The sequence below is a fragment of the Carassius carassius genome, chromosome 18, assembly GCF_963082965.1.
Source record: "Carassius carassius chromosome 18, fCarCar2.1, whole genome shotgun sequence".
NCBI lineage: Eukaryota > Metazoa > Chordata > Actinopteri > Cypriniformes > Cyprinidae > Carassius > Carassius carassius.
This window is the reverse complement of record NC_081772.1, coordinates 27,413,425-27,434,766: the sequence shown is the minus strand read 5'-3', so window position 1 is coordinate 27,434,766 and position 21,342 is coordinate 27,413,425. Positions and strand designations below refer to the sequence as shown.

At 42.8% G+C, this 21,342-nt stretch overlaps 4 non-coding genes across 4 annotated transcripts; 3 read left to right on the top strand and 1 right to left on the bottom strand.

Moving 5' to 3' along the window:
• Nucleotides 1-7,459: 7,459 nt before the first annotated feature.
• Nucleotides 7,460-7,671, top strand: LOC132092932 (small nucleolar RNA U3). The gene has a single exon (XR_009422311.1). It is a non-coding gene; the product is annotated as a small nucleolar RNA U3 (small nucleolar RNA).
• Nucleotides 7,672-9,620: 1,949 nt separating this feature from the next.
• Nucleotides 9,621-9,833, top strand: LOC132092913 (small nucleolar RNA U3). Its single transcript, XR_009422294.1, has one exon. It is a non-coding gene; the product is annotated as a small nucleolar RNA U3 (small nucleolar RNA).
• A 1,952-nt stretch (nucleotides 9,834-11,785) lies between these two features.
• Nucleotides 11,786-11,998, top strand: LOC132092923 (small nucleolar RNA U3). Its single transcript, XR_009422303.1, has one exon. It is a non-coding gene; the product is annotated as a small nucleolar RNA U3 (small nucleolar RNA).
• Nucleotides 11,999-20,177: 8,179 nt separating this feature from the next.
• Nucleotides 20,178-20,389, bottom strand: LOC132092947 (small nucleolar RNA U3). Its single transcript, XR_009422325.1, has one exon. It is a non-coding gene; the product is annotated as a small nucleolar RNA U3 (small nucleolar RNA).
• Nucleotides 20,390-21,342: the final 953 nt, after the last annotated feature.

Below are 21,342 nucleotides of genomic sequence, written 5' to 3'. Positions count from 1 at the left end.
AACCCTTTGTTCTTTACACAGATGCCAGCAACCTCGGCTTGGGGGCAGTACTAGCCCAACGGCAGGAGGGAGTGGAACGGGTCATCGCGTATGGTAGTCGGAGTCTTCATCCCGCGGAGAGGAACGATACCAATTATAGTTCCTTCAAACTGGAGTTGTTGGCATTGAAGTGGGCACTCAGCGAAAAATTTAAAGACTACCTCTGGGACGCTCAGGTAACAGTGGTCACCGATAACAACCCGCTTGTGCACCTACAGACAGCGAAGCTGGGGGCTGTGGAGCAGCGGTGGGTGGCCCAGTTAGCGAATTATGATTACCAGCTCCTGGCCTGGGCGAGAGCACACCAACGCCGACGCCCTGTCCCGACTCCCGGCGGTGGGGAACTTGAGTCCATCAGGTCCAGTATCGGACCAAGAAGAGGAGGGGTATATGGTAGGCGTGGTGGAAGCGCCTGAAGGACAGCGAGAGGTGGTGCCCGGGAGTTGGGGATGGGACCCCCACCGATGGAGGGAGAGGCAACAGGGAGACAGAGAGGTGAGGACCCTGAGTCAATGGCTGGAACAGGGCCGAAGGCCAACGCCGGCGGAAAGACAAGCCCAAGGTGGAACAGGACGGAAGTTGCTGGGGCAGTGGACGAAGCTCAAGTTGAGAGACGGAGTACTGTGCAGAATCATCAGAGATCCGGGGCTAGATGAGGAGATCTGCCAGATTGTGGTACCAGAAAATCAGGTACGAGCTTTATTAGCGGCTTACCATGACCAGCTGGGACACCAAGGACAGGAGAAAACGGTGTCCCTTCTGCGCCGACACTTCTATTGGCCAGGACTAGAAGCATCAGTTAGTGCTTTCATCCAGGCGTGCCCCCGATGTACTCTATTTAAATCAAGGCAAGAGGCCAGAGCACCAATGGTCCCCATAAACGCAAAAGCCCCTCTCCACATTGTAGCTATGGACTTCCTGACGCGGGGCCGACCCATGGACCGTTACCAGAACATTCTTGTGGTCACTGATTTGTTTACGAAATATGCTTGGGCGGTTCCTACCCTAGATCAGACGGCTAACACCACCGCCACAGCTTTGTGGAGGGCTGTCTTCCAGCCGTTCGGATGCCCCGAGTTCCTGCATTCAGATCAAGGACCTAACTTTGAGTCTCGGGTGATAAAGGAGCTGTGCCAATTGTATGGGTGTACGAAGACTCACACTACTTCCTACCATCCCCAGGGTAACGGGGGGTGCGAGAGGTTTAATCAGACCCTGCTGGGTCTACTGGGCACCTTGGACCGGGATCATCAGAACGACTGGGTGAGTGCCTTGCCAAATCTAATCCAGGCATACAATAACAGCGTACACAGTACTACGGGGTATGCCCCGACTTATCTAATGTTTGGCAGACATGTGCGGATGCCAACCGATCTGGTGTTGGGAACAGCAATGGCCGAGGAAGAGGTTGGCCTGGCAGAGTGGGTGGGCCGTCATCATCAACGCCTCCATTTTGCTTATGAGCAAGTCACCAAGCGGATACGAGTGGCCGGAGATAAGAACAAGCGGCTATACGATCGGACGGCACGAGAGGCCCCCCTACTCCCTGGAGATAGAGTACTGGTGCGGGACCACAGGCGACAAGGTAAAGGAAAGTTGAGTGATCGGTGGGAGACCACTCCATATGTGATCCAAGGCCAGCAGCGGTCTGGACAACCCGTGTATACGATTCGCCCAGAAGGGAAGGCCGGGCCGGACCGAGTAGTCCACCGCAACATGATCCGCCCCTGTCCAAATTATCCTAGTCCCGTGGAGGAGGCTCCAAGAGAGCCGGCGCCCTTAGCCCCGTGGATTGGGGGATGGGCGGTGGTCCCAAGGGGCCCTGTGAATGTGCCCGCCCGAGTGGTCCCAAGGGGCCCTGTGGATGTTCCTGCCAGTGTTGACCCTGCTTTGCCACCTCGGCGGTCCCACCGAGAGAACCGAGGACGCCCCCCTGCACGTTACGGTGAGTGGGCAGAGAGACGTTCTAGGGACTAGAACGGATTGGCGGGGGAGGATGTCACGGAGTGACTTTGTAAGGGCGGAACTAAAAGAACGGAGATTGGTTCCGCCCGGACCATAATCCTCAAACACCGGTTACTTACGGGAACTCCGGGGAAGGAAATTAGGGTTTCATTGATCGCAGGTGGCTAGATGAACAGGGCGATCGCGGATTGGGCAGTGTGGAGAGAGGGAGGAGTATAAAGAGGGCCTCAGAAACTGCAGAGAGAAGTTGTTTTTATTCCAGCCGATACGGCTAGTGAGTTGGAGTGTTTGGGCAAGGGCAGCGGAAAGAAGGTGGAGGAATATTGTTGGCTGGGCGAAGACGGAGACAAGGGTTTGGCAGAAACCGGGCTGAGTATATTGGGATGTCTATCTAACTGTGAAATGCTCTATGGACATGTGTAACGAATTCTGAGTGGTTGAGAACAGGAAGACTCACCGGAAATATCGCTGAAGGAGGCCCTTTTTGGACATGTCACGTGGCAGCAGGAGAAGTATCCAGGAGCTGGAAAGAAGAGGGAAAAGAGACCTCGTGTTAGTAACGGTGTGAGTACTCCAAACCATCGTACAGCAGCATAATTATCTGGAGTGAACTATCTGTGAGCCTTTTTGTGAGTTTTTGGCATAGTAAGTGAGCGGCCCCACCGTGGAGGAGGATTGTGGGTGAGCCGGGACCAGGAGTGAGAAAAGACGTTGCGGTGTCGTGGCGGCGACGTTCAAATCTGAATATTCTTTGCATCAGTGTTCTCACGATTTCCAGGACGAGTCTTTGGTCAGACGGGGGGTTTGACCCTAAATTCACCAAGAGTGTGTGGAGTGCAGTGGGTGAGCCTTTGTCCTTTTGCTGTGAGTGTATACACTTGAAAATTGCAGTGTTGTGCTGTATTTGTGTCGTCAAAGCACCCTTTCAAGCCCGACGAAATCCTGTGGAGGAAGTAAGTACTGAGGCGGGCGAAGAAAACAACATCTCTAATTAGATGCCGTCGATGACATCCTGACCCTTCTACCTCACGTAACGGAGGTGGGAAACAAATTCAAGTAAGAACAGTGTGGATATAGTGGGAAGTATTAATGGTGAGGAGTTTGCTGCTGGAGGAGGAAATCAGCTGTGCGTGTATTATTACCTGCTGTGGAGTTCTTCAAAGGTTCGCCCCTGTCTAGAAGACTCACCCTGTTGGTTGGCAGAAAGGAGAGGGAAGCGTCCGACCCACCCAGTGTAGCACACCCTGGGTGAAACAACTTACCTGTTTGTGACATCAGCGGAGGCCGTGTTCGGCCCAACGCAGCAGCAGCTTTCGACCCGCATTTCTATCAGCAGTTGGTAAACCGCTGAAAAGGAACGCCTGACGTCTATTTCCCCAAAAGGTGTGAGTAACATCCCTTTCTGCTTCCCTGTATATTCACCGTAAGCTCTTGCCTAAAGCTAAAGCCAGCATATTGTGTTGTACATTCGCCTGTATGCCCAGAGTGAAGTCCCAGTTACCTTTGATGTACTTACCTTATGCCCAAAGCTAAAGCCAGCATATCGTGTTGTACGTTCGCCTGTATGCCCAAGTGAAGCCTCAGTTGTCTTTCCTACAGACTTACCTGTGCCCCGAGCGAAGAGCCAGTGGCCCCTCTGTCCACCATCTATGTCCAGTCCTGTCATACTGACTTGTATGTTCTTGTGCAGATCTAGCAGGTCCCTTTGAAGTGTCTCCCTGTACGTCGACCCGTTACTCAGGATACAGAAACCGCAAACGCCTCCCGTACACTTACCAGTACGGTCTCAGTCGGGTCCCGACAGCCATTGTGCAGCTCCACCAGCATCCGGACGACTGGGAGTCCAACCCGCTGGGCCGCCTTGGAGTTCGCCACGGGAAGCAGCAGGTATCCACCGTGCATTCAAACTCTAAATACTTACCACTTGTATCTGATACTTCCAGGAAAAGGAGAGGGCCCCGGGCAGCTGTACTGCAAGCTAGAACAAAGGGGCACTTGTGAATAAGCTGATTGTCGTCACATAGCCAGAAGGAAAGAGGAGTGAAGGACTTACCGAGATCTCCTGTGACGGAGTCTAAGAGACTCGAGACTGATACTCCCCCAATTGGAGAGTTGGATTTTAGCCTCCCTCCCCCCTCCCTTCCCTATACCTTTTTTAGTAATTTAATAAAGCTGTTTTAATACTTACTGTCTCTCGTGTGTCTGGTCATTGGGGTGTTCTTGGGACCTCCTCGAGGTGGAAACTAGGGAGGGGCAAGACTCACGACATCTGTGGTCCGCTCCGACCTGTGACAGTATTATCTGAGTGGTGTTGAGGTGATATGATATTGGTGGATTTTTGAAAGGGGTGTATTTTCTACAGAGTGCATGTTGAATAAATCAGATTTAGCTTTTTTCCGGAAGATGTAGTAGTGTTCTGTTTGAAACATCAAATTTAAAAAAACAGGTCATGAACGGTGTTCTTCCACAATTTGAGGTCGGTAAACACACGTTATGAAAATGGTGATGAGAGAATGAACTTTTGTTTGGAATTTTGAATTGACTATGTTCTCAATGTAAAATGCAGAAATGTTAATTCATCAGTTCATGACCTCAAAGTTAGATTATTGTTATGCTTTATTGGGTGGTTGTTCTACATGCTAAATGACGATGTCCAGCTGGTCCAAAATGCAGCAGCAAGAGTTCTCACTAGAACCAGGATTTATGACCATATCAGCCCGGTTCTGTCAACACAGCACTGGCTCCCCATTAAACAGTGTATAGATTTTAAAATCCTACTAATTACTTATAAAGCTCTGAATGGTTTAGCACCTCAGTAGATGAGCAAACTCTTATTGTATGATAGTCCACCACGTCCGCTGCACTCTCAAAACTCTGGCTATTTGATAATAACTAGAATATCAAAATCGACTGCGGGAGGCAGATCCTTTTCCTATTTACGCCCAAACTCTGGAATAATCTACCTAACACTGTTCAGGAGGCAGACACAGTCTGTCATTTTAAATCTAGATCAAAGAACCATCTCATCTCTTTAAGATGGCTTACACATAACATACTTACTCATTTCTGTCAGTAAAATCTGTTAAATGACTGTTAGGCTGCAGTAAATAGGTAGACCGGAACTGGGAACACTTTCAATAACACAATTTACTTGTTACATCATAAGAAGAATGGCATCTACGCTAATATTAGTCTGTTTCTTTTAGTGTTGTCAAAAGACCCGGTACTTCGGTACCAAGTCGGTCCTAAAAAAATGAAAATGTCACGGTACCAGGTTTCTGTAAGTACCGGTGGTACCGAGGACCCGTTCAAACCCGGTTCTGGATGCATACAGCGCTATGATTTCCGCGAAGCAAAAAACGCAGACAGAATCTCAAAATCCAGTCATGAAAATGAAACTTACATTTTAATATGGACAGTCACAGAATTTGTCAAAGTAAGCATAAATTAATCAAATCAATTCTCCATATGGACCAGTATCTGTAAATGTTAAGTCGCAAAAGTTGGTTGAAATCTGCATCCTGCATGTTCTGCGCGCATGTCTCTGTGTGAATGAATGAATGGTTTGTTTACTACATAGACTGAAGCGCATGACGCTTGCAATAATGAGGACATACAACATCACCAGAACTGTCACTTCCCAAGCATTTTACCGTTTCATTTGAGTAAACCCAGTGTCAATTTAAAGGTATTCATGGAAACCGTCAAAACAGCCTCTACATTGCGAGTAAATCACTTGCATATGTGAATAAATTTTACTCAGGGCGAGTAAATTATGTCTATTGTTAGCCATTGGCTGATAAATTCTTAGATTTTACTCGCCAGTGTGTGTGTGTTCGAGGCTATTATAAGATTGGCGCAGATATATTTTCACTCGCTGAACACTGACTGAGCGCTTCAGAGTTCTCTCTCCATCAAGCGATCTGTACTTTTCAATTCATCTCAATGGACGCACAGTACACCTGTATTTGCCTCTTTTACTGTCTATGGTATTTGCCGAACTGTAAGCTTTGTGTGAAGGAGCACGACTCGCCGCCGCTTTGCTGATAGCTCTGTTTCTCACACATGCAAAGAGAGAGAGAGCGAGAGTCTTACCACGGCGAATCGACATGCTACATGTAAACTATATTCTTTGTTGTCTGTCCAAATTAAATTTGGATGAAACTTGTTTACTGTTTTTCATAATTATATTACTTGTAGAAGAACTTTAAACACAATTGTAAATAAGTATAAAGAATGGCATTGGTTTTATTTTTAGTGATAAAAAGTTTTTTTTTTTTTTTAATCAGCATATTTTTGTGTTTTGCTCTGGTACCGAAATTGGTACCAAGAACCGTGGATTTTCACTGGTATCGGTACCGAATACTGAAATTATGGTACTGTGACAACACTAGTTTCTTTCTTATTCCCAGGTTACCGTAGCCACCAGATCCAGTCCGTATCCAGCTCAGATTATGAGTCAGCACCTAGAGACGACCTCTACAGTCCTGAATTCCAGGGGTGACCAGGAAAACTATATGAGCCCCAGAGACAGATCCCCAGTGAAGACCTTGTCTCCTAGATGGCCATTGGGACAAGACCACGGAACCAGATGACAATCTAAATTTGCTGCAGCATGGATCAACCTCCTGGGTCATCTGGCCAGAGAAGAACTGGCCCCCCGACTGAGCCTGGTTTCTCCCACAGCTTGGTCTCCATTCTGTCACCGATGGAGTTTTGGTTCCTTGCTGCTGCCGCCTCTCACTCGCTAAGTTGGGGACACTTAATTTCCAGTGATATCATCGACTTGATTTCACAGATACTATTTAAACCGAACTGAGCTGAACGATGACATTGTGTAATTCAAAGATGAACTGCCTTTAAACTGAAAACTGTATGTTTGCTATTGTCCTTTGGCACTGACCCACTATTTTCCCATTTTGATACTGAGAAGCTGCTTTGACCAAATATGTACTGTTAAAAGTGCTAAATACAAAGAGGTGACTTGACTGAACCAATTGCCTGGTAAAAGGTTTCACTGTTTCGCAGAGCTCCAAAGGGCCACACTCTGTTGAAGTGTGCTGGTCAGAGTGGTTTAATTGCAACTAAAAATCAGCTCAAACTTGTCTAAAAACACCTTTTGCTAACCAGTGGTGAATGTTTTGTGGGAAGTGTAATCTATTGAATGCAATTAACAAATCGTACAATACCATTAAATATTAAGTGTCTGTACAATATATATTTCTAACCTATACAGAGCTTGATTCATGAGGCCAATAAGAGACTAATGATTACAACTCCTTTTTGATAGTTCAAACATGTCATTAAAACGGGGACAAAATTAGTCAATTTATCCGAGATCAGGTAAAGCCCATATGGGCACTAGTTCATAGGTTTTTAGAAATCAATTACGCAAACCATCTGAGAGGAGGCGGTGCTTCAGAATGGAATTCCATTTGAGTTGAGATATGAAGTTAAGACTATATTTTCAGGGATCATTTCTATAGTTTTTTAATTTGGAAATGTGTTTTGAAAGTGTTTGTCTCCCAACCCACGATGATGAGCTGTAACACTCTTTTCTGAGAGCAAATTGAGGATAGAACTATGATTTTGATCACAAGTTCTGTCATTGATGAGTGTTCATATTGCTTTAGGCAATGTTGAAGAAAGGAGTATGATCTGAGTGGTGTTGAGGTGATATGATATTGCTGGATTTTTTAAGGGGGTTTATTTTCTACAGAATGCATGTTGAATAAATCAGATTTAGCTTTTTTCAGGAAGATGTAGTAGAGTGTTCTGTTTGAAACATCAAATTTCAAAAAAACAGGTCACGAACGGTGTTCTTCCACAATTTGAGGTCGGTAAACACACGTTATGAAAGTGGTGATGAGATAATGAACTTTTTTTTGGAATTTTGAATTGACTGACTATGTTCTCAATGTCAAATGCAGAAATGTTAATTCATCAGTTCATGACCTCAAAGTTAGATTATTGTTATTCTTTATTGGGTGGTTGTTCTACATGCTTAATGGCGATGTCCAGCTGGTCCAAAATGCAGCAGCAAGAGTTCTCACTAGAACCAGGATTTATGACCATATCAGCCCGGTTCTGTCAACACAGCACTAGCTCCCTATTAAAACAGTGTATATATTTTTAAATCCTACCAATTACTTATAATGCTCTGAATGGTTTAGCACCTCAGTACATGAGCAAACTCTTATTGTATTATAGTCCTCCACGTCCGCTGCACTCTCAAAACTCTGGCTATTTGATAACTAGAATATCAAAATCGACTGCGGGAGGCAGATCCTTTTCCTATTTACACCCAAACTCTGGAATAATCTACCTAACACTGTTCAGGAGGCAGACACAGTCTGTCATTTTAAATCTAAGTCAAAGAACCATCTCTTTAAGATGGCTTACACATAACATACTTACTCATTTCTGTCAGTAAAATCTGTTAAATGACTGTTAGGCTGCAGTAAATAGGTAGACCGGAACTGGGAACACTTTCAATAACACACAATTTACTTGTTACATCATAAGAAGAATGGCATCTACGCTAATATTAGTCTGTTTCTTTCTTATTCCCAGGTTACCGTAGCCACCATATCCAGTCCGTATCCAGCTCAGATTATGAGTCAGCACCTAGAGACGACCTCTACAGTCCTGAATTCCAGGGGTGACCAGGAAAACTATATGAGCCCCAGAGACAGATCCCCAGTGAAGACCTTGTCTCCTAGATGGCCATTGGGACAAGACCACGGAACCAGATGACAATCTAAATTTGCTGCAGCATGGATCAACCTCCTGGGTCGTCTGGCCAGAGAAGAACTGGCCCCCCGACTGAGCCTGGTTTCTCCCACAGCTTGGTCTCCATTCTGTCACCGATGGAGTTTTGGTTCCTTGCTGCTGCCGCCTCTCACTCGCTTAGTTGGGGACACTTAATTTCCAGTGATATCATCGACTTGATTTCACAGATACTATTTAAATCGAACTGAGCTGAACGATGACATCGTGTAATTCAAAGATGAACTGCCTTTAAACTGAAAACTGTATGTTTGCTATTGTCATTTGGCACTGACCCACTATTTTCCTATTTTGATACTGAGAAGCTGCTTTGACCAAATATGTACTGTTAAAAGCGCTATGTACAAAGAGGTGACTTGACTGAACCAATTGCCTGGTAAAAGGTTTCACTGTTTCGCAGAGCTCCAAAGGTTCACACTCTGTTGAAGTGTGCTGGTCAGAGTGGTTTAATTGCAACTAAAAATCAGCTCAAACTTGTCTAAAAACACCTTTTGCAAACCAGTGTTGAATGTTTTGTGGGAAGTGTAATCTATTGAATGCAATTAACAAATCGTACAATACCATTAAATATTAAGTGTCTGTACAATATATATTTCTAACCTATACAGAGCTTGATTCATGAGGCCAATAAGAGACTAATAATTACAACTCCTTTTTGATAGTTCAAACATGTCATTAAAACGGGGACAAAATTAGTCAATTTATCCGAGATCAGGTAAAGCCCATATGGACACTAGTTCATAGGTTTTTAGAAATCAATTACGCAAACCATCTGAGAGGAGGCGGTGCTTCAGAATGGAATTCCATTTGAGTTGAGATATGAAGTTAAGACTAAATTTTCAGGGATCATTTCTATAGTTTTTTTTATTTGGAAATGTGTTTTGAAAGTGTTTGTCTCCCAACCCACGATGATGAGGTGTAATACTCTTTTCTGAGAGTGAATTGAGGATAGAACTATGACTTTGATCACAAGTTCTGTCATTGATGAGTGTTCATATTGCTTTTGGCAATGTTGAAGAAAGGAGTATGATCTGAGTGGTGTTGAGGTGATACGATATTGGTGGATTTTTGAAAGGGGTGTATTTTCTACAGAGTGCATGTTGAATAAATCAGATTTAGCTTTTTTTCGGGAAGATGTAGTAGAGTGTTATGTTTGAAACATCAAAATTCAAAAAACAGGTCACGAACGGTGTTCTTCCACAATTTGAGGTCGGTAAACACACATTATGAAAATGGTGATGAGAGAATGAACTTTTGTTTGGAATTTTGAATTGACTATGTTCTCAATGTCAAATGCAGAAATGTTAATTCATCAGTTCATGATCTCAAAGTTAGATTATTGTTATGCTTTATTGGGTGGTTGTTCTACATGCTTAATGACGATATCCAGCTGGTCCAAAATGCAGCAGCAAGAGTTCTCACTAGAACCAGGATTTATGACCATATCAGCCCGGTTCTGTCAACACAGCACTGGCTCCCCATTAAACAGTGTATAGATTTTAAAATCCTACTAATTACTTATAAAGCTCTGAATGGTTTAGCACCTCAGTAGATGAGCAAACTCTTATTGTATGATAGTCCTCCACGTCCGCTGCACTCTCAAAACTCTGGCTATTTGATAATAACTAGAATATCAAAATCGACTGCGGGAGGCAGATCCTTTTCCTATTTACACCCAAACTCTGGAATAATCTACCTAACACTGTTCAGGAGGCAGACACAGTCTGTCATTTTAAATCTAGATCAAAGAACCATCTCATATCTTTAAGATGGCTTACACATAACATACTTACTCATTTCTGTCAGTAAAATCTGTTAAATGACTGTTAGGCTGCAGTAAATAGGTAGACCGGAACTGGGAACACTTTCAATAACACACAATTTACTTGTTACATCATAAGAAGAATGGCATCTACGCTAATATTAGTCTGTTTCTTTCTTATTCCCAGGTTACCGTAGCCACCAGATCCAGTCCGTATCCAGCTCAGATTATGAGTCAGCACCTAGAGACGTCCTTTACAGTCCTGAATTCCAGGGGTGACCAGGAAAACTATATGAGCCCCAGAGACAGATCCCCAGTGAAGACCTTGTCTCCTAGATGGCCATTGGGACAAGACCACGGAACCAGATGACAATCTAAATTTGCTGCAGCATGGATCAACCTCCTGGGTCGTCTGGCCAGAGAAGAACTGGCCCCCCGACTGAGCCTGGTTTCTCCCACAGCTTGGTCTCCATTCTGTCACCGACGGAGTTTTGGTTCCTTGCTGCTGCCGCCTCTCACTCGCTTAGTTGGGGACACTTAATTTCCAGTGATATCATCGACTTGATTTCACAGATACTATTTAAACCGAACTGAGCTGAATGATGACATCGTGTAATTCAAAGATGAACTGCCTTTAAACTGAAAACTGTATGTTTGCTATTGTCCTTTGGCACTGACCCACTATTTTCCTATTTTGATACTGAGAAGCTGCTTTGACCAAATATGTACTGTTAAAAGCGCTATATACAAAGAGGTGACTTGACTGAACCAATTGCCTGGTAAAAGGTTTCACTGTTTCGCAGAGCTCCAAAGGGCCACACTCTGTTGAAGTATGCTGGTCAGAGTGGTTTAATTGCAACTAAAAATCAGCTCAAACTTGTCAAAAAACACCTTTTGCAAACCAGTGGTGAATGTTTTGTGGGAAGTGTAATCTATTGAATGCAATTAACAAATCGTACAATACCATTAAATATTAAGTGTCTGTACAATATATATTTCTAACCTATACAGAGCTTGATTCATGAGGCCAATAAGAGACTAATAATTACAACTCCTTTTTGATAGTTCAAACATGTCATTAAAACAGGGACAAAATTAGTCAATATATCCGAGATCAGGTAAAGCCAATATGGACACTAGTTCATAGGTTTATAGAAATCAACTACGCAAACCATCTGAGAGGAGGCGGTGCTTCAGAATGGAATTCCATTTGAGTTGAGATATGAAGTTAAGACTATATTTTCAGGGATCATTTCTATAGTTTTTTTTACTTGGAAATGTGTTTTGAAAGTGTTTGTTTCCCAACCCACGATGATGAGCTGTAATACTCTTTTCTGAGAGCGAATTGAGGATAGAACTATGACTTTGATCACAAGTTCTGTCATTGATGAGTGTTCATATTGCTTTTGGCAATGTTGAAGAAAGGAGTATGATCTGAGTGGTGTTGAGGTGATATCATATTGGTGGATTTTTGAAAGGGGTGTATTTTCTACAGAGTGCATGTTGAATAAATCAGATTTAGCTTTTTTCGGGAAGATGTAGTAGAGTGTTCTGTTTGAAACATCAAATTTAAAAAAACAGGTCACGAACGGTGTTCTTCCACAATTTGAGGTCGGTAAACACACGTTATGAAAGTGGTGATGAGAGAATGAACTTTTTTTGGGAATTTTGAATTGACTGACTATGTTCTCAATGTCAAATGCAGAAATGTTAATTCATCAGTTCATGACCTCAAAGTTAGATTATTGTTATGCTTTATTGGGTGGTTCTTCTACATGCTTAATGGCGATGTCCAGCTGCAAAACTGAATGTCCAAAATGCAGCAGCAACCAATTTGACTACGTCACCCACAAATTCTGGGATGTGGGGCCCTAACAATGATCTAATCTCTTTTTTTTGTTCACACAGGTGGTTCAAATAAATGAACTAGAAGCCAGAGTACAAAAAGGGTTGATTTATTTTCTAGAATTAGAGATATTGTTCTTCTCTTACTCTCTGTTTTTTTAAAGTGATAAAACATAACTTAATTCACACCATATTTCTGATATTATCGATCAATCTTATCAGATTAATTTTGATCGTTCACTTTTATTTTATATCCGTGAGTGCAGTACACCTGCAAAGCGTTAGCACTCGTTAGCTTGTCATTAGCGTTTTCTTTTGAACCTATTGCTGTTTTCTTTTCTCCTCTCCTCTCTCTCGCTCCAGTTTTTCAGTTCATCAAACAACTGTGGTAAGAATATTTTATCAAGCACGGTGAGTAATGGCTTCTCCTGCTATTGTTATTTGCACCTCTTGTCACATGTACATTTTATCTATCTCTGTCGCAAATGAAGGATTCACATGCGATAAATGCAGGGAAATAGTTAGGCTGACAGAGAAGATTTCAGAATAAGAAAAACTCATCCAAACTTTAACTGAGGACAGTAAGAATATTAATTCTCAGCACATAAAGACTCTTTCACCTAGATATCACACTATAGAGACTGTGTCTGTTCCCCAAACTAGAAAATACAAAAAACGGCCAAACCAAGTTAAGATTAACAATTTAATTGAGGTTCAACAAATAAAAAACAGATGCAATATGGATAAACAAATGATAAAGCTTGGCTTATTGAATATCAGATCCCTTTCTACAAAAACACTTTTTGTAAATAATATGATCACTGATCATAATCTAGATGTGCTCTGTTTGACAGAAAAAATCAGCTAAAACCTGATGATTACATTATTTTAAATGAGACCACCACCGAAGATTACTGTTATAAACATGAGCCGCGTCTAAAAGGCAAAGGGGGAGGTGTTGCTTCAATTTATAACAATGTTTTCAGGATTTCTCAGAGGGCAGGCTTTAAGTATAACTCGTTTGAAGTAATGGTGCTTCATATAACATTATCCAGAGAAACAAATGTTAATGATAAATCCCCTGTTATGTTTGTACTGGCTACTGTATACAGGCCATCAGGGCACCATACAGACTTTATTAAAGTTAGTTCTGGCTGCAGATAAAGTTTTAATAGTTGGTGATTTTAATGTCCATGTTGATAATGAAAAAGATGCATTGGGATCCGCATTTATAGACATTCTGAGCTCTTTTGGGGTTACACAACACGTTTCTGGACCTACTGTTACGGCCAGCTCGTAACCGAAACAAAGATGGGACAGCCACACCACTGAATTAATATATTTAATATTTATTACAAGATCTAGGGGTTTACACAATACAAAATGCAGACAACGATCGATCCCAAAGCGAGGCAACCCGAGGCCAACTGGAGATGATGTCAACTCTCCGTGCCTCCCTCATTGCATAAAACCACGATATTTATCTCCACCTCCTAATGGGAGTCAGGTGTCCTGTATCTCTGCGGCCGCCTGCAACACAAGGAAAAAACAAAACCAAATACCAAGAAAGGAACACACCCATACCCATAACACCTCCCCCCTTAAGAGAGAGGATCCTTACAAGAGGACCTCTAAAATGTAAAAATTAGGTATACATTAAGTTACAAAAGGTCTAAACATAACCACTAAACCCAAAATTATAATCCACAGCAAACCCAGTATGATCCTTTAACCTGATCCCCCTCTACAAATTGAATCAGCAACTCCCGGCGCATGGGCACGAGATAAGGCATCAGCCAGTACATTCTCCACACCCCTTATGTGTCTAATATCCAAAGGATAGGGTTGTAGGAAGAGAGACCATCGAATAAGACGCTGGTTGGACTCTGCAAAGAATGCAAAAAGGTAAGTGGATTGTGGTCAGAGTACACCACAACTGGAAATGTACCACTTGTTAAATAAACTTCAAAAAACTGCAAAGCCCAAATCAACGCCAAGGCCTTCTTTTCAATGGTGGAGTAATGCAACTGGTGAGACTTAAACTTCCGAGAGAAATAACAAACTGGTCTTTCTATACCTTGTTCATCCGTTTGCAACAATACCGCTCCAGCACCAACTTGACTAGCGTCAACCTGGATCTGAAAAGGCTATCCAATGCGTGGAGCAACCAGCACAGGGGCAGTGCTAAGCAACAATTTCACATTAGCAAAAGCCTGTTCACACTGCAATGACCACTCAAATGTTACGTTTTTCTTCAATAAATCAGTCAGAGGAGCAACCACTGACGAAAAATTTGGGCAAAAGCTCCTGTAATAGCCCACCATACCCAGAAAACGCATAAGCTCTCGTTTCGTGTTAGGTGGAGGAAAACAGTCAATTGCCAAGACCTTAGCGCGCACCGTGCGCACTTAGGGACGAACATGACCCTGCCCAACTACCTTCCCCAAATAGGTCACAGTCGCCTTGGCAAACTCACACTTAGCCAAGTTGACTGTGAGCCTAGCCTCTACCAAACGCTCAAACAGTGTTCGAATGCGTAAAAGATGCTGCTCCCACGTATCACTATATACCACGACATCATCCAAGTAAACAGCACAACCATTTAACCCGGAGGTTACACGGTTCATCAAACGCTGGAAGGTAGCAGGTGCGTTTCTAAGGCCAAAACTCATTACAGAATACGAATATAGCCCTGAAGGGGTAATGAATGAGGCAATCTCCTGTGCAAGAGTGGTTAGAGGCACTTGCCAATATCCTTTCAATAAATCAAATTTACTGACATATTTTGCTGAACCGACCGAATCTACACAGTCTTCCATTCGGGGCAATGGAAACAAATCTGGTTTTGTCACATTATTTACCTTTCGGTAATCTGTACAGAAACGGTACGATCCATCTGACTTCCCCACCAGTAAACAAGGTGATGCCCAGCTTGAATATGAAGGTTTGGCGATGTTATTTTCAACCATATACCTAATTTCAGACTCAAGATGCCGTTGTTTATCCAAAGAGACAGGATAAAAACGCTGGCGTATTGGTTTTGCATCACCAACATCTATATCGTGCTCTATCAAATGAGTGCGTGACGGTGAATCTGAAAACAATTTGGGAAACTCGGAAATCAAAGACAACAACTCCGCTCTCTGGTGTAGGGACAAATGCTGTACAAAACCCTCCAAGTTATTAAGAGTCTCAGAATTTTTAAGCCGGGCTGCAGCATACAATCCTCAGGTACTTTAACATCCTCAACCACTTCCACAGACGAAGCCACAGCCACCGCTACATGAGCCTTCTCGGACACCAACGAACGGGAATAAAAGGATTTTAACAAGTTAACATGGCACAACTGTGTGCGTCTTTTCCGCCCAGGTGTTGAGATCAAGTAATTTTGGTCACCAACTTGACGTACCACAGTATATGGACCTGAAAACTTGGCACAGAAAGGAGAAGCAGGAAGAGGCAAGAAAGCCAACACCTGATCCCCTGGACAAAACACACGAGTCTCTGTACGTCGATCAAACAACCGCTTCATCTTCTTTTGTTTGTTAAACAAGTTGTCTTTTGCCATTTGACCAGCTAGGAGTAAACGTCGTCTAAAGCTGTCAACATATTGTAACAAACTCTGAGGTGGGTCAGGGCCTTTTTTCAGTCCATCATGAAGAACAGCCAATGGTCCACGCACTTTATGACCAAAGACCAACGCATTTGGACTAAAACCTAGACTATCCTGAACCACCTCCCAAGCTGCCAACAACAACCAGGGCAAACCATCCTCCCAATCACGCTTCAATTCCACACAATAGGCCCGAAGCAAAGACTTCAATGTCTGGTGGAAGCGTTCCAGAGCCCCCTGGCTCTGTGGATGGTAAGCACTAGAATGATTGCACTTCACACCAAGCTGCCGTAAAACTTCCTGAAACATATGAGAAGTAAAATTTGATCCTTGGTCGCTTTGAACAACCCTAGGTATCCCAAACACAGAAATAAACTGTGTCAACGCCTTAACAATTGAACGAGTAGTGATTGAGCGAAGAGCATAGGCAGCAGGGTATTTAGTACTCTGTCACATGACTGTAAGCAAATAAGCATTACCTGATTTAGAAGGGGGTAATGGACCCACACAATCAACAATCAAATGCTGAAATGGTGGTTCAATCGCTGGTATTGGATACAACGGTGCTGGTTTTAGACCCTGGTTCGGCTTCCCTGTAAGCTGACAGGTTTCATAAGTTTTAATATACTTCCGAACATCTCTTTTCATACGAGGCCAATAAAAGTAGCGCAACAGATGATTATAAGTTTTGTTAACTCCAAAATGACCCGCAGCGTCGCCATGTGCAGTACGTAAAACGGTGTCTTGAAGAGATATTGGCACAACCACCTGAATACAGGCCTCACCCAAGGGTACTTCACTACCAGATAGCCATTTCCTTAACAGGATCTCATCCTTCTTGAAAAAAACACGTGCTGCACTCGCTACCTCTTCAGTGGACAATGTGACAGAAAACATTTCCTTCAAGGTGGCATCCTCCTGTTGCGCCACCACCAAATCTTGCTGAGAAACAGAAGGTAAAAGATACGAAAAACCAGGAATCATTCTCTTTTCACAATCAGATTTGAACTCTAAATCCTGATTTTCACACACTTTCTTACTCATTGCCCGCGTAACAGCACAAGTCACAAACACTTCAGAAAACTGTTGATCAACATCAGCTTGTGCTGGTAAAGAAGGAGAATCTGTTACAATAGGAGGAGGTGGTACATCCCTCCAGACACGCCCCCCAGCCAAATTATTACCCAGAATAACCGAGATGACCTCCACTGGCAGAGAAGGTCTCACGCCTACAGTAACCTGACCATTGACCAAGTCTGACTCAAGTACAATTGAGTGCAATGGAACAGGCAGAACCTGTAACCCAATTCCTTTTATTAACACCTCATTTCCAGTATTGGAACTCTCAGAAAAAGACAAAACAGACTCTAAAATAAAAGTCTCAGAAGCTCCAGTGTCTCTAAGAATTTTAACGGGAACTTTTTCATCACTTCCAACCAGAGACACAAAGCCGTCAGTAATGAAAGGAGCATAACTCAACTTTTCTTCATTACCTGACACCAAACTTTCTCGAATACCGGCTACATTAACATCAGGAACAGCCAATTCAATAACTGAAGACACAGCAAGAGCAGATTTTGGGTCAGATTTAGAACGGTTCACTTTTGCTTTAAGAGCTGGGCAATCTTTTTTCCAGTGTCCTTTATTCAAACAATAAGCACATTGATCACTTCTATCAACCAAACTTCCCTGCATTTTCTCAAGTTTCACATTAACAGGCAAAAAAGAATGAGTCTCCATAGGAGCACTTTCCACAGAGCCATTTAAACGACGCCAATGATTTTTTTTAACATCTCTATGAGTCAACATATATTCATCAGCAAGGACAGCTGCTGCCTCTACATTCTGAGTACTACGCTCGGTTATGAAAATAGCCACATTTTCAGGTAAAGTGTTTTTAAACTGTTCCAACAATAATAATTCATAGAGTGAATCAAAATCATCTGCCTGTGAAACAGAGCACCAACGATCAAACTGAATCCTTAACTCTCTTGCAAACTCCGTGAAAGACTGCTGCGTAACTTTTCGTAAAGTCCGAACCTGTTACCTGTAAGCTTCCGGAACTAACTCATATGCCTTCAGCACCACGTCCTTTACCCTACTATAAACTTGACTGTCGCGAACACTAAGTGTCGAGTAGGCTTTTTGAGCTTTACCACAAAACACACACTGTAAAAGTAGCGTTCGCTCACAATCTTCCCATCCCATTGAATCAGCCAACCGTTCAAAAAGAGTAAAGAAAGTCGTCCTCATCAAATTTCGGCATGAGGTTAAGAGAACGAGAAGCATCAAAACCTTTTGGAGCTGGACTAACTGAGGCCTGCAGATTCCCTGAATGACATCCCAACTTACCTTCTCTAATCAGAGCAAACCTTTGAGATTCAATATCCAGCTTACGCAGCTCAACTTCTTGACTTATTCTATTCTTCTCCATCTCCAAGAGCAACAACACCTTCTGCTCTTCAAACACAGAGATGAAAGTGTACACACAGGAACATCCTTTTCTCCTTGATCTCCAGTCACCCCTGATTCAGATACAACAAGAATGCCCAAATCAATAAGGGCAGTTTTAACAACAAATACCACTCCCTCTTTTAAACTCTTTTCTTTAGTGGTAAGGCTGATTTCATACTTTTCTGCTACTTCCAATAACTGTTTCTTAGAAAGCTTATAAAAGTTCTCCTCAGTGGGATGCTCAAAAAACTCATCTAATAATGTAGCCATCTTAAAAAGCACAATCAACCTCTAGAACATAATTTTAAACGTCAGCTCTTTTCAAACTTCTCACATTAAATGACTTTCCCCTCTACCTACATAAAACACTACCTCAACCCTAAGCTTCGTGTTTCCACCAAGAGCTAAGTGACTTTAAGCACTCGAATACCATCAGTACAGACTACTCTCGGATAAACCAGAGAGAGACTGGTACAGCGGCAGTGCCCTCAGCCCAGCGTCAGCACAAAAACAACAAACTAAAATAATAAAGGGTCAACGCAAGCGTTGCTTCAGCCTAACAAGGGAAAAGCCACCAATATGAGAAGACAATCAATCAATTTAATCCTCGCTATAAATCTCACGCAACTTTAACGGAGACTACCAAACAACGTACATACACCACCCAAAGTTATCATAAACAACCTTCATTCATGTACATCGACAACCGGTCTCAACTGCCTTCATCAGTTAAACAAACAAATGCCAAACAAGAGTAAAACATATGTCTACCTCCGCAGCATTTCAATATCGCATTACAAACGTAGGTTAGGTGAAAATCAAACTCACCTACCTCACTTTCCTCTCATGTAAATGAGTGCAAACAATTGCGATGAACAATCGACAAAGAGCAGTGACTAACCAACTTACACATCGATCTGTCCGCACACTCTCCTGCAAACAGCTGAACTGCTGAAAATACCAACAGGTGCTTCTAATTACCAAACACGACTCTCGGACGAGCCCCCAATTTGTTACGGCCAGCTTGTAACCGCAACAAAGATGGGACAGCCACACCACTGAATTAATATATTTAATATTTATTACAAGATCTAGGGGTTTACACAATACAAAATGCAGACAACGATCGATCCCAAAGCGAGGCAACCCGAGGCCAACCGGAGATGATGTCAACTCTCCGTGACTCCCTCATTGCATAAAACCACGATATTTATCTCCACCTCCTAATGGGAGTCAGGTGTCCTGTATCTCTGCGGCCGCCTGCAACACAAGGAAAAAACAAAACCAAATACCAAGAAAGGAACACACCCATACCCATAACACTACTCATTGTCGAAATCATACTCTAGATTTAATACTGTCACATGGAATTGATGTTGATAGTGTTGAAATTATGCAGCCAAGTGATGATATCTCAGATCATTATTTAGTTTTCCCTGGTTGTTGTTGTATAACTTCATATAGCCAAAATTGTAAATTCTACTTCTTGTTACAAGTATGGAAGAACCATCACTTCTACCACAAAAGACTGCTTTTTAAGTTATCTTCCTGATGTATCCAAATACAGATGTGATAAAACACTTGTCACATATGGTCATGATATGGTCATAAATCCTGGTTCTAGTGAGAACTCTTGCTGCCGCATTTTGGACCAGCTGGACATTGTCATTAAGCATGTAGAACAACCACCCAATAAAACATAACAATAATCTAACTTTGAGGTCACACTTTTCTTTAACATTGCCAAAAGCAATATGAACGCTCATCAATGACAAAACTTGTGATCAAAGTCAAAGTTCTATCCTCAATTTTCTCTCAGAAAGGAGCATTACAGCTCATCATCGTGGGTTGGGAGACAAACACTTTCAGAACACATTTTCAAGTAAAAAACTATAGAAATGATTCCCCGAAAATATAGTTTTAACTTCGTATCTCAATGTCAATGTCACCTTTATTTATATAGCTCTTTAAACAAAATACATTGCGTCAAAGCAACTGAACAACATTCATTAGGAAAACAGTGTCAATAATGCAAAAATGATAGTTAAAGGCAGTTCATCATTGGATTCAGTTATGTCATCTCTGTTCAGTTAAATAGTGTCTGTGCATTTATTTGCAATCAAGTCAACGATATCGCTGTAGATGAAGTGTCCCCAACTAAGCAAGCCAGAGGCGACAGCGGCAAGGAACCGAAACTCCATCGGTGACAGAATGGAGAAAAAAACCTTGGGAGAAACCAGGCTCAGTTGGGGGGCCAGTTCTCCTCTGACCAGACGAAACCAGTAGTTCAATTCCAGGCTGCAGCAAAGTCAGATTGTGCAGAAGAATCATCTGTTTCCTGTGGTCTTGTCCTGGTGCTTCTCTGAGACAAGGTCTTTACAGGGGATCTGTATCTGGGGCTCTAGTTGTCCTGGTCTCCGCTGTCTTTCAGGGATGTAGAGGTCCTTTCTAGGTGCTGATCCAGCATCTGGTCTGGATACGTACTGGATCCGGGTGACTGCAGTGACCCTCTGATCTGGACACAGACTGGATCTGGTGGCCACGGTGACCTCGGAACAAGAGAGAAACAGACAAATATTAGCGTAGATGCCATTCTTCTAATGATGTAGCAAGTACATAGGTTGTTATGGGAAGTGTTTCCGGTTCCGGTTTACCTAATTAATGCAGCCTAAAAATCCTTTAACGGATTCGGATAATAAAAGCATATTAGTATGTTATGTGTATGCCAGGTTAAAGAGATGGGTCTTTAATCTAGATTTAAACTGCAAGAGTGTGTCTGCCTCCCGAACAATGTTAGGTAGGTTATTCCAGAGTTTGGGCGCCAAATAGGAAAAGGATCTGCCGCCTGCAGTTGATTTTGATATTCTAGGTATTA